This window comes from Triturus cristatus, chromosome 11 (assembly GCF_964204655.1).
Source record: "Triturus cristatus chromosome 11, aTriCri1.1, whole genome shotgun sequence".
Taxonomy (NCBI): Eukaryota; Metazoa; Chordata; class Amphibia; order Caudata; family Salamandridae; genus Triturus; species Triturus cristatus.
In genome coordinates, this window is record NC_140594.1 from 675,746,073 (window position 1) to 675,758,632 (window position 12,560).

General features: G+C 42.9%; 1 protein-coding gene across 1 annotated transcript in view; it reads right to left on the bottom strand.

The window, feature by feature from the left end:
• Positions 1-12,560, bottom strand: part of WDFY1 (WD repeat and FYVE domain containing 1) — a 256,919-nt gene that overhangs the window by 82,878 nt on the left and 161,481 nt on the right. The gene's annotated exons all lie outside the window — the stretch shown is intronic.

The window sequence follows — 12,560 nt, forward strand, 5'->3', positions numbered from 1 at the left end:
ATATTACTGTAACATAGTATAACCAATAGCATGGGAGACAAGGCCCAACATAATATACCATTCTTCTCATTTTGATGTTTCCACAACCTCGGTTCAGTCAAATTGCAACTTTCTTCTATCATTGTACCAGCCACTCACAATCAGTCTATATCCTAGATATAACATCACTTATGGCTATTACTGTGGAGGGTTTTGACATACTCACAACAGCAATAAATGGTTGCCTTCTGTCCTTTAGGTGTACCTCGGGTAGATCTAGAAAGCCATTACACTCCTAGTCAGCATGTATGTATGTATATGGTAGTTGCATAGCGCAAACCTAGCCAAAAGATAGAGGAGTGCTGTACAGGGTCAAAGACAAACATAAAGCAATGAGCAAAAGGAGATGGAGCTTGTTTGTGGATGGTTAATGTGTTGTGATGTAGTGTTCTTTAAAGAGGTGTGCCTGTAACTCTCCTAAATTGGAGAAGCTTTGGGGCTCTCCTGATGAATACAGGGATGTTGCCCAGTAGAGTTACAGGCACACCTCTTTAAAGAACACTACATCACAACACATTAACCATCCACAAACAAGCTCCATCTCCTTTTGCTCATTGCTTTATGTTTGTCTTTGACCCTGTACAGCACTCCTCTATCTTTTGGCTAGGTTTGGTGGTCTTGTTGCTCAAATGTGAAACAAATACCTACTACCTCTGGAAACTGATCTGCTACAGAGGATGACTAATGCTGAAGACAGACAAGTATTGCTGAATCTGATGGGCAACCTTAACAGCAGCCTGTCTCAGTGACATTGATTCAAACAGCGGAGGGCTAAATGTTTTCAAATTTAATCTGGGAAAAACAGACTCCAAATTCTAGCTGTGATGAAGAAGTGTGGATCCATAATTTTGGGCTAAACTGTGCTATCTTCTGTCCAAATTCGGTAAGTTTGGTAAAGAACTAGGGTGTAAATATGAATGCTGACCTGACATTGAAATGTCAAGACGTGAAACTAAACAGAGGCTTATGGATTTTTTTTTTAAACAAATCTTTTTATTGGCATTTCAATACAAACAAGTATAAGAAACAAACAGTGCACTGCTAAGTTCAACAACTCTGTCATAATTGAAGAATCAACCTTTTCCGCTCCCTTCCTCCCCTCCTCCCCCACCATAGCAGATATCGACTTAACCACAATAGATGGCAATTCTTAGAGGTAAGATCATTACACACGTTGCCTCTATAGCTATTCCAGTGTCCCCTGATCTTTGCCCACTTTTGGGGGCATCCTTGGCCTTCATATATTACCCTCTTGGCCAACATACACCAATCCATATCACTTTTCCAATCCTCCAATCGAGGTTCTTGTTCCACATCCCATAATCTAGCCACAATACGATTAGTGACAGCCAACCCAAGGGTGATACATATATGCTCCATGCAGAGCCGGTCCATTTCCTCCAAGATATTTAGAAGACACCACTTTGTCTAGGCAATGAGAGAGGGACTCCACACACCTCACCCATACATGCAACCACTGCCACCCAGAAGCAATGAAGTATCGGACAGTCCTACACTATATGGTAAAAGGTGCTGGTGTGTCCACAGCCTCAAAGGCAGCTTTCATTAGATATTTTACCCATTTTCACCAGTGTGATCTGAGTGCAGTAGGAGTGGTGGAAGATCTCTAATTAGACTATGGGAAAACCTGCCCGTATAGCCACCTCTCTTGGGGATTACAGTGCCTACGCCCACTCTTTGTCCTACAAACTTCCAAGGTCCTGGAACCAACGCTCTTTAAGTCAAGGAGGATGTCGGGCGCATTATTACGCAGTTTTTTGTATGTTAGGGATGTGGCTTTGTGAGGCATGTATTCATCAAGCAGTCTGTCCTCCAGGGCCAACGATTCCAGGAGCTGCACTCCCTTCAGCAATGTGTGGCGCACCGTCATGTTTTCCAGTTAGGCCTAATAGGATGCGTTGCCATTTCATAAGTACATGGATCTTTCCTAAAGCTGCCTTCACTTAACCATTGCCTTTTGACACACATTTGCATTCGTGACACTGGGGATTGGTTTCCTGTAAACACCGACCTTGCCAACACGAATAAACTTTGCCAAAACGCTATCACATTGCCTTGGCAATGTGTGCATGGCCTTTACGTGGGTGGTGAAATAGATTTGTTATTTACGAACATATGGCGGCACAGCTATCTGTGGAATACAAAAAAGGCTCAGTGCGATAACAATCTTGGCTGCAGACAAGGATGACCGTTTCTATATATATTCTTTTGTGTCCGAGTACAATCAGAGGGGACACTTGTGTTGACTTAAAGAGATCCCTGCAAGCTGTGGCTTTTTACCAGGCAATTGACTGACATCTCTGTGAGGGGTGTACAGTTCGTGACCAAGATGGGATTCTACATTCTTATCCACCAGGTATTCCAGTAGGGGATTTCTTGGCAGAACTCGTATCTACACCCTAGACATGTAAGTTCAGGTTCTAAATAGTAGGAGTACGCTAGATTGTTATATTATTACTTATGATTACACATATATGTATATATATATTGTCTCAGCAAGATAGTGGAACTTTTCGTTCTGTTCACCCTCCTGACACTTATAACTTTCATCTGCATCGGTCTATTGATCATTGCAGAACATATATTCGATACAAGAAATACTTTGATTCAATAAAATATTGAAAAAGTCCCTCAGTGTACTCTTTGTATATTTCTCTGAGCGAGAGAGCACAAGTCCCTGAGGGAAAGGTTCCAGATCTGTCACCACAGTTCCTGAGGAACAGGGTTGTCATGTTCAGTGGTTGCCAGAACTGTTCACTCGATGCATAGGTTATGGGGGCTTTCAGTGGCACTGTGAGCTAGCTGGTCCAAGGCACTACATATCCTATGGGGGTGCATGGAATCAGTCTGGCACCATTCCCAAGTTCATGCCGTCTACAAATGCGCAGTTCCTACTGATTAGTGGAAACTAAACAACAGCACCTGTAGGTAGGTAGCGACATGTTTCGGCCAACACCAATTGGTAGTCTCACTGTATGGAGGCTTGGGGACTCTTTTGAACCTGCTTTCATTCTCTTACCATAAGATGGTATTAAGCATTTTTGTTAAAGAAGCCTGCACCTCAGAAATCGCATTTATCGACAGTGGATTCCAAATGAGAGGCTACCCACTATCCCGATGGTCATTCTATAAACTACAGCAGCGTGCCTACTCCTACATTCCCACAAGAGTGACTATGCTTACCAGTATTTATGTGCTCTGCATTGGCTTCTATTGCAGAATAGGGCAAAGTATAAACCACTTTGGTAAAAAGGACACTCTGACGACCCAAACTATGCTTAGTGTTCGACTGGCATCACAAACTCTGCCAAACACTATCTTTAAAGCTTGCCCCACTTTTAGATTTAGAGAGAAGGTGCTGTGTCTGTATAGATAGTTAAAGTGTAGAACTCTCTCCCCTTGTACGTGAAGTGTACAGACCAACTCCTAAAAATCTAGAGGAAGTCCATCAACACATACATCTCCCACTTGTGATTTGGCGACTTGCAGCTCTCGCAGGAGCTTATAGGCTAATTTATCAGTGAACACTGTGGTTTCCCCTGTACCATCTGATGTAAAATTAAATTTCATAATGTTAATATCTGTGCAAAATAGAACAACACAAAGTGGTGACCTTGTAGCAAGATGATAACGTAATAAAGTTATGTCATGTTTCTAAATAAATATTAGAAGTACGCTGTAGTCGTGGCTGTAATTACTCTTGTGTATCCCAATACTTTCCCTCCTTCATTTAGAAACTTTCACTCAATGTACTACATTTAAAAAGGAACATAGTCTTTAATATTGCCTTAAATACAAGGATTCACACTAGCCTGGTTGATGAGGGGTCATACCCTGAAACCTGTCCCAGGATGCTTGTTTCCAGTCTGGGGAGTACCTGGCCTTGGCTGTTCGTGCTGGACTGTTACCATGAGGAGCAGGGTCAAAGGCTGATTTGCATATGGCTGGGTCCTAACTGGGATGGCTTGGTGAGCAAAGAAATGATGGATTAAACCCAGATCTGTGACTGGGGGTGAATGTTTGCTTTGTTCAGCACTCCATCCATCATCTGTTCTTTTTGCTTAAATACACCTATTGATTCTGTGACACACCTTGTATTTAATCTTATGAATTACCAGGCTGTTGGAGGCCTTCATATACATATGATTACTAAGTAGTGCCTGAAGTGAACGTCTAACAAACATTAATATACTGATAGCCTACAATACTACATGCACTGTTATAGGATAAACAGCTACTTCAGTCAGTTCTTCTCAGCCAGAGGCAAGGCACCATAACAAGGGTGAGAGTCATTTATGTCACAGTAATGCCTGAAGAAGTGCACCAGTGCTAAAAGAAAATCATGTCTGTGTCTTGCTGTGCAGTTGCTCACAAACGAGTGCAATACCTTCCTTGACAACCTTGGACTAGGGGCTCATCGAGTATGATGGCAAGGAGCTACTTACTGTATGACTGCTGATTGAGGTGGAGAGGGTAAAAGTGAGCCCTAAATATTTGCCATTCCACATTCAAGATCAGCAGGAGGAATATTAATAGAAGGGTAACACAGCAGAGGGGAGTGTGTTTGTAGCCCAGGCACTTAAAATAAGGTAATACTTATCTAGCAGGCTCACTCTCTTGATCTTTTGCTAAGGTCTGCTGCTGGCAGTGCATATTATTCACCCCTTGTTGTGCCCTAACACAACCATTTCCAGCCTTATACTATCAATAGCTACAAAGAACTGTAAATGGAATAGCAATCTCATCCTTTAGGTGCTCTGCCCCCCAAACCCACTTCCACGAGATGCCGGACACAATATTTGCTTCAGCGACTATATCACTAAATTTGCTCTTCAACATTTCTGGAAATAACACTCTTACACTTCCAACATGACTGGTAAAATTTCAATTGAATTATTAACAATAAATAGGCAATAACTCCTTTGGGCCGGATTACCAGTTGAGGTGTTAATTATCACCCCTGATCAAGAACGATACCACGGGGTACATTATTTATCATGTGCGATAAATAAAAACTATTACGAATTTATTGGGAAAAACATGTGAAGTTTGATGTTTAACACACCAAAATCTGCATGATAAGGTAAATACCGTATTTTTTCTCTGTTAAATATGGGCAGGCTTGACATGCCAAAATTTAACGAAGGTTGAGTTATTAAGCCCATCCAAATAGCAGATCCGTTAAATACCTCCAAACTCGTAATTTCGACACATGAGTAAACCGGGGTTAACACCCGGGTCAGAATATTTTGAGCAACTCATAATCAGGCCCTTTGTGTTTATTTAAATACATTAATACAATGCCATGAAAGGTTACGTGAAACTCATGCCACTTACCAGATACATAAATATGCACATCAGAATAGTCACTCCATCACTTGCTGGAAATACCTTCACCCTTCCATGTAGTGTAGAATTCATTGCATAACAATATTCTATGTCCTTGGATGGACTCTATTTTTCTTTCAGGCGACTATGTTCAATACTGCCCCTTAGTCATGCACAGTGGAATTTGTCCATAAGACATTGTCTCTATCAATGTCCTGTCCCCAGAACCTCTATGTTCACTTGGGGGCCTTTAACTATGCCCCATGTGCCTAACACCCACTGAGCACAGCTTTTGGATGTGAGCAGCACGGCTGGCCAAAGTCATCTGTGTCCATATCCCATGAGAATGCTTTGTTGTAGTACCTAGCCTTTAGCTAATTCCTACGCCCAGCTTTGTGGGCGAAGACTACTGCACAGTCCCAGTTGGGGACAGGGCCTTCTGCCGTGTGATCACAGGCCACTGCAGTCGGTTGCGAGTTTGGTTAGGTTCTGCACCCAACCCCATGTCTGTGGATCCATATTTGGATTTGCATATCCAAAACAGCACCATGTATTTGCTGCTTTAGCTGAACTACCTCCGAGCTGTGGCACCAAAAACAGCAAAATAGCGGTTTTTGAGAAATGTCAATTTCTAATGGGAGCCTTCGATGAGTTGCAAAAAACAGCATATTTAATTTTTGCACAAATTATCTATCCCACTGGGACCTGCCTACCCTGTCCTCTGGGAACCCTCATTCATTTTTGGGAAATAAAGATTTGCAAGGATTTGTAAATCCCTTACATTGCAGAAGGGCAGTAACAAATATATTCATTTCAGCCAGCCAAACATATTGCACCAATTTGCAGATCCTCCCTGGAACCACACACAAAGCACACGACCAAATGTAAAATTTGGCTCTCATCCAAACAGATTTCTTTTTTTCAATTAATTCTCTACATATACTATGCTAGTTCGAATCCATGGAGGATTATATGATTAATAGTCATGATACCTTTAACCCATTTCAAGTCACTCGACACCTTTTCATTACTCAAACATCTGAAAAATCTCTGAAATGGTTTACACAAAACAACAAAAATGATCTATTCAGAGTAGTTTCAAGTCACTTGCCACTACACTCACCAAAGATGACAGCACTTTCTTCATGAACTGCTCTGGAAGGCTTCCTTAAACGACCTATGGAGTTTCTTCAACTACTTACAGTATAAACAACAGATATGATATCAAATAGGCCTAAGAATTTCTTCCTGTGACATTGAGGCCTTTCCCCAGTTTGGCTGAGCTGTGATAATTTTGTTCAATTTATCCTAATGGAAATTCGTAAGACCTTACCTTTACATGCTGAGTGCATATTTCTGAAACTATGATACCACAGGATTAGAAGCGTTGTAATTTACAAGCAGTGTATACTTTTCATCAGAGTACCAAAATTAACATAAAAAATGAATTTAGGCTTTTTTTTTATAATCTATATTTTAATTGGTTATGAGACTTACACAACTGACTTGTGATTAACTGATGAGCTGGGATGTCAGAATAGAATGCTGAATGAGTGTGAGTGTGAGCGCCTGAATTTGCTGGTGATGCATCCAGTTGAGCATGGATTGGTTTTCTTGGTAGCTGAAGGAGAGAGTTGGAAGAGATTGGCTTCTCCAACAAATCTAAGCTGAGAACTTTCGTTTTTTTGCAGTTTCACCTGAGAGTTTACACAAATTACTAATCCTAGATGGGTGACTGACTGCTGAGAACAGCTTTGTTAACCTGCAAGTGTGATCCAACACCATCATTCCAGGGAGTTAAAAAATGTACTCATGGATGCTGTTGAGAGGTGAGAACATTGTAGGCTGGTTTTATCAAGGCTGGATATGTGTGCTACAATGGGAATCCTTCTCATTTGAGAGGCTCAACAGCTACATATAGGATTCAATCTGAAGACGCGTCGTGATTGGTAAAGCGCCAGGTCAGCCAACTAAACTGAGTTAGTTTGGTTGTGATGTGGGTAACCAGACTGTGAGTTAGCCAGAGCCGGCTTTAGGGCGGTGCGACCGGTGCCACCGCACCGGGTGCTGGCTTCCTGGGGGCACCGTGTTTGCAAGTTTATTATGTTTTTGAAGCACCTGCTACAGCGTTTCTTTCCTCCGGCAATTACCAGGCCTCACAAAAATGTCAAATAACTCGTGTGATTCATTATCTTCCTGGAGAGAGCTCAGTGTTTTGTATAGTTGAGGTTCGACTTAGGTGAAGTTAGTGCAGAGGGTTAATATGCCTGCTGCAAAGAACGTGTACCAAGTCGATTTCAGAGTGCATATAATGTGAACACATCAACAGGTTACTGCTTTTAAAAGAGACATCCTTTTGTTACTTGCAATTTATAACTTAAAGTCCTAATATTCAACAGTGAGCTATTAACTTTCATCACATAACTGCATACACACTGCAAAGCATACATTAGAACATTGATTAATGTTGCATAAAGTGTTAATTTGACTAGAAATCGATTCTTATTATTAAAGAAAACTCCCAACGATGCTGTTTCTTATTCGAGTGTGTGCTTCTCCACACCAAGCACTCTTAAACTGTACTGCCTACCAGTATGGATGACATGTGACTCCTACACTTTTAGTCCTTTGGCTTATGTAAACATTTCCTATATTCTGATTTAAAACACGTATGATTGATTGTCTCTGTGTAATGTGTGTGTGATGCAAAGTGCTCTGACACCCTACACTGGTATGAGTGGCGCTATATAACTAATTCAATGTATCTGAGAGAGTGTGGTTATGGAGATTGTTAAAGGGTGCTAATGAGAGAATCCGTGGTGGAGGTGGACATTGTCTCACAGGGCGCCACCAGTGCTAAAGCCGGCCCTGGAGTTAGCAGAGTAAATGGAAGAAGTAATGAAAGTAAGTAAGGATGAGAAAGCAAACACTTACTGTTGCTTGTTTTCTCTGAACTAAAAGCCATACCTTGTGGTCAGGCTATGTGGCCAATCCCTGCTGTAAACAAAGGAGCAAGGCTGAAGGCTGAATTCTTTGGCCAAACGGGGACTGGGAGTCGAAGGTCCTACGAAGATGTAGGACAGGAGGACAAACATCCATCAAGGGCACAAATCTGGATCCGAAAGTGATGAATCACAAAAAACAAATATCCAGGTAAAATGCTTCTAACAAAGAAATGAAAGATCCAAAAAGAATGACTCAAATAGAAGTATTCACCGAAGAACAAAAATTGATTTCCACTATAGCTATCTGCTTTAGCTTTTCTAGGGTCATTACAATTTTCATTTCTAAGTGACTGTTCAACTGACAGTGTTGGGTTTTAAAAAATCATTAAAAGGGAAGATTCTAAATGGACTGAATAATCAATGCAGACGCAAGATATTTTGATTTATTGAGGTGACTGGCTATAATGACTGACTACATGCTGGTACGTTTTGTTTTTAATGATTTCCATTTGTTATCTCTGAAGTTCATCAGGGAGGGGGTCGTTTACAGTTGTGTGTACTTATTGTATTTGAGTCCTGTCATTAGCCCTGAATCACATAAATAACAAATGCTCAGTGAAAAGTGCTTAATTTCATGAAATGCGATGTCAAAAACAGCAGTTTCTTTCATTATTTTCATGGTTTTTCGTATGTGCTAGTCAACCGTTGATGAAGTCCTCCATTTTGCAGCTCGTTTACTTCATGTGTTTCTCATTTCTGGTTTAATGTCCATTTGATGCTGGCCAATCGTCTCTTGGCACAAGCATGTTCACATGACATCAGTGTTACACGAGTCAACATGATCTCATTTGGGCACATGTTGAGGCCCTTTATTTTCCTTTTAAAAAGCAATGTTTCCATTACCAGCAGCAGGAGCCTTCCGCAGTCACCATCACCCATCTCCCGCTCTACCCCTCTGGCTGAAGCCCTATCGAAAACGACTTTTCACAGACCCTAGGCACCGCAGCAAAGGTGCAGTGTTTGATGCCTGTTGCAAAGTCCCCCCCCTCAACCTCTCCTCAAACTGCTGCCATCCAAGAATGACCTTGGAACCTACCAGGGTTACACACAAAAATTACAATAAAACAGGACAATTTCAAAAACATAATTATAAGGAATATGCTACTTACCAGTATGCATCTGTTCTTGGCATGTAGAGCTGCAGATCTACACACTTTTGCATAGATCGCCATCTGGTGTTGGGCCCGGATGTTTGCAGTTTGTTTTTCCTCTTGGAAAGTCTTTGGAAGTCACGAGGTCGGTGATTCCTCCCTTGATTTGTATTGCGCATGGGCTTCGGCTCCATCCTCAGATTGTTTTTCGCCAGCAGGGAAAGATGGAGCGTAGTAATAATAGTGAAGAAACCCATGTGTGTTGTATCTAAATAAGATAGACTGGAACAGATACAGGTAGCCGGGGAGGCGGGTGGGCGTATGTAGATCTGCAGCTCTACATGTCAAGAACAGATGCATACTGGTAAGTAGCATATTCCGTTCGAGGCATATGAGCTGCAGATTACACACTTTTGCATAGATTATATAGCAGTACCCAACCCTAGCGGCGACCACCGGTATCCGCTGCAGTGGTTTGGAATAGTGTTTTTAGTACAGCCTGGCCCACACTAGCTTGTTGCTTGGTTTGCACATCTACACAGTAATGTTTTGTGAAAGTGGGCGGTGTTGACCATGTCGCTGCTTTGCAGATATCATCTAATGGGATGTTACCTAGAAAAGCCATAGAAGCCCCTATCTTCCTTGTAGAGTGGGCTTTAGGGGGAACAGATAGCGTTCGTTTTGCCTTGTGGTAGCAAATCTGTATGCATTTTACAATCCACCTAGCTATCCCTGATTTAGAGATGGGGTTGCCTTTATGAGGTGGAGAGAAAGAGACAAACAGTTGTTTGGTCTTTCTGAAAGGTTGTGTTTTCTGGATATAGTAAAGTAAAGCCCTTTTAACATCCAGAGTGTGTATAGCCCTTTCTGCAACAGTTTGAGGTTGCGAGAAAAAAACCGGTAATTCTACCGATTGATTTAGATGGAAGGGGGAAATGACTTTGGGTAGGAATTTTGGGTTGGAACGGAGGACAACCTTATTGTGTTGCATTTTAAGAAAAGGTTCTTGTATAGTGAGTGCTTGTATCTCACTGACCCTTCTAAGGGAAGTGATGGCTACAAGAAAGGCTGTTTTCCATGTGAGAAATTGCAGTTCGCATTTATGTAAAGGTTCGAAGGGCGGTCCCATTAGCCTTGTGAGAACTATATTTAAGTTCCACACAGGTGAGGGTGGTACTGTGGTGGGAATTATCCGCTTGAGGCCTTCCATGAAGGCTTTAATGGCAGGTACTCTGAAAAGTGTTAGGTGCTGTCTGTTCTGTAGGTAAGCAGCAATTGCTGCGAGGTGTAACCGAATGGATGTATATGCTAGGTTACACCTTTGTAGATGGAGCAAGTAGCATAGGATGTGCTGTATAGATACGTCTAGAGGGTTGATTGTGTTGTTATAGCAGTAAACAACAAATCTTTTCCACTTTGCAGCGTAGCAGGCCCTAGTAGAAGGGCGTCTAGCTTCTCTGATGACGTTCATGCAGTCAGGGGGTAGGTTAAGGTATCCGAATTGTAGGATCTCAGGAGCCAGATCGCAAGGTTGAGCTGAGCTGGGTCCGGGTGTCTGATCTCTCCATGGTTCTGGGTTAGGAGGCATGGTGAGAGGTGTAACTTTTGGTGTGGCACTACCGAGAGTTCCAGCAGCGTGGTGTACCACGGTTGTCTGGCCCATGTTGGAGCTACTAGGATGAGTGTGAGGGAGTGCTGTTGTAGCTTTCGCACCACTAATGGAATTAGTGGGAGAGGTGTAAAGGCGTACGCAAATTTGCCTGACCAGTTCATCCATATCGCATTGCCTTTGGACAATGGGTGTGGGTATCTGGCGGCGAAGCTTGGGCATTTTTTGTTTTCGTGGGTGGCGAAGAGGTCTATCTGTGGATGCCCCCACATCTGAAAGAATGGGTGAAGAACCTGTGGGTGAAGTTCCCACTCGTGGATCTGCTGCGTCTGTCTGCTGAGCAGATCTGCCATGGTGTTTTGGACTCCTGGGACATGTTGGGCTAGGAGAAAGATTTTGTGTGGAATTGCCCATCTCCATATGCATATGGCAGTCATGTTGTCTGTGCGAATCAGGACTGCCTTGCCCGAAATCTGCGTCTGAAAGGATTTTAGGGCTAGAAAGATTGCCAGTAACTCCAGATGGTTGATGTGGAGTAACTTTTGTTGCGGCGTCCATGTGCCCTGCACTGTGAGGTGTAATAGTTGAGCTCCCCAGCCGGAGAGCGATGCGTCTGTTAGGATTATTTGTGGAACCGGGTCCAGGAACGGTCGACCTCTGGAAAGATTTGTGGTGTTCCACCACTGCAGAGAGCGATGGGTGCGACCGTCTACCAACACCAGATCTGTCAGTTGCCCCTGGGCCTGGTTCCACTGGCGTGCTAAGCACTCCTGGAGTGGACGCATCTGGAGTCTTGCATGAGGCACTATGAAAATGCAAGAGGCCATCATCCCTATTAGATGCATAAATACTCTTGCTGGGAGAGAGTGTTGAGGTATGAATATTTGACGCAAAGCCTGGATGCTTGCAAACCTGGCAGGATTGGGATAGGCTATGGCTTTTGAGGTGTCTATGGTGGCACCGAGGTATTGCTTTGTGTGGGATGGTATTAGCTGGGACTTTTGGTGGTTCACCGTGAAACCTAGCTGGTGAAGTAGTTGGATTGTAGTAGAGGTGTGATGTACACATTGATTGTAGGACGTGGCTTTTATTAGCCAGTCGTCCAAATATGGGAAGATGTGAATGTGATGTCTTCTGAAGTGTGCCGCCACTACCGCTAGGCACTTGGTGAATACCCTTGGTGCTGTTGTGACCTCGAATGGCAGCACCTTGAACTGGTAGTGTTGCCCGTCCACTACAAATCTGAGGTACTTTCTGTGAGCATGGTGTACCGGAACGTGAAAGTATGCGTCTTTCAAGTCCAGTGTGGTGAGAAAGTCGTTCTGGGAGAGAAGCGGAAGTACCTGTTGAAGGGTTACCATGTGAAAATGGTCCGAATGTATGTAAGTGTTTAGAGGCCTGAGATCTAAAATAGGTCGTGGAGTCTCGTCTCTTTTTGGTATCAGAAAATAGAGGGAGTAGACCCCT